Source organism: Cupressus sempervirens, chromosome 9 (genome assembly GCF_028749045.1).
Source record: "Cupressus sempervirens isolate cs-2001-9-10 chromosome 9, ASM2874904v1, whole genome shotgun sequence".
Classification (NCBI taxonomy): Eukaryota; Viridiplantae; Streptophyta; class Pinopsida; order Cupressales; family Cupressaceae; genus Cupressus; species Cupressus sempervirens.
The window spans coordinates 110,771,321-110,773,059 of NC_143126.1; the positions used below are offsets into that span (position 1 = coordinate 110,771,321).

At 31.5% G+C, this 1,739-nt stretch overlaps 1 pseudogene; it reads left to right on the plus strand.

The window, feature by feature from the left end:
* The first annotated feature begins 552 nt into the window (after window positions 1-552).
* LOC149537798 (ARM REPEAT PROTEIN INTERACTING WITH ABF2 pseudogene) lies at window positions 553-1,214 on the plus strand (annotated as a pseudogene).
* The last annotated feature ends 525 nt before the right edge of the window (window positions 1,215-1,739 follow it).

Below are 1,739 nucleotides of genomic sequence, written 5' to 3' on the forward strand. Positions count from 1 at the left end.
TGGTTCATGTGTCTCTTGTTTGAATTAGTTGCTTCCAAGAACTAGTTATTTAAAGAAAAAAATTTCAATTAAGCATATAAATCGGCAGTGCTCTTATTTGGACCAAAACCATGAACTTTTGGTGCAAAAATATGTGGAATTAATTTAAATAGAGTATTTTATGATTTGGAATCAAGAAGTATAATTTGTATTGAATGATAAATTTGTTAATGATTTCAAATCTAGGATTTGAATAGGGTTTCTAAAGAACTTACAAGTGGAACATGGTTGTTGATATTTAAGAGGAGTCAATGATTCAGAATGATTGTTATTAAATAAAAAATGTGAACTTGTCATAGTTGAGTGTTAATGATTTTGATGAGGCTTTGCTACAAGAATTTAGTTTTGATTGATGTTGGTTATAGAAATAGAAGTGGATTATGAGCTTCTTAGTGGCTTCATATGAGAGAATATTAGATTGTAAAATTTTATTTTATTTTTATTGTTCTATGATAGTGAATGATGTGTTTATTTATAGATTTTGGAAAAGGATGTGGATGCTCTGCATCAAAAATGAAGATATGGAAAGGATCAATGATGCTCTGCATCACCTTGTCTCTTACTCATTTGTTGTCTCCCGATGATTAGAGGATGATTTTTGTTGATAATAATGGTTTGGAAGTACTTTTTGGTCTTCTATCACCAAGTATAACATCAAAATAGTAGCATGATGGGCTGTTGCATTACGTACTCTAGCAAAGAGGGTTGCTATACAATATCTAATAAATGAAGCTCTTCCACCTCCAATACCTTAGGCTTACTTGGATAATAAAAATGTAAATAGTAAAACATTTCCAGATGTTACTTTTTTAATAGAGGGGAGGTGGTTCTATGCTCATCGAATTGCATTACTAGCATCACCAGATACATTATATGCCATGTTTGATGGAGGCTACATGAAGAAAGAGGAAAAGGCCAATGAAATTCTAAATATAAGCTAGGGATTTTTTGCACTAATGATGAGATTTAGTATGATAAATATAACATAGGATCTTCTCAGGGTTGTTGATCAATATCTCTTAGAAGGACTTAAACTTTTATGTGAATGTGCAATTGCACATGACCTCAATATGGAAAAATTTGCAAATATTTATGATCCTGCTAAGGCATACCATGCAACTTTACTAAGACATACCTTTTTATTATTATTGAGAAACATGAACATATGCCTATAAGCTATCCCTTTCTTATAGAACACAATATACTTCCAAACATACGTGAGTACATACTTTGAATATTACAGCCAAAGCCTCAAGTTCCATCATAGTAGAATTACATCGTGATTAATTTTAGTAACTGAGTGCTTGGGCATCTCATCAAATGAAAAGCTTCAAAATAATTTCTATGTGCGACCAAGATTGCATGTAGTTTCATAAAATTCTATCAAGGGATTAGATTTCAATTGGTATTTAATGATCTCTTGATAGAGCTTTGTTTTTGTCTCATGATTCCTTTTTTTTTAATATTCTCAAATTTTCTAAGCCCTTTTATTCAATGAAATGGTTAATACTAAAGATCAATTCAAAGGTCGAAAAAAGAGGGATAATCATACATTTAGTGATGCAATATAGTGTAGGATCAGCTTGTAGGGAGCTGACCTCTTTACTAGGTCACATATACTCTGTTGCATTGGATTATCACTCCTTGATTTACAACCTCTAGTTAGCTTCTTTCTCACATTTTGGTTTAGGGATAGTTGT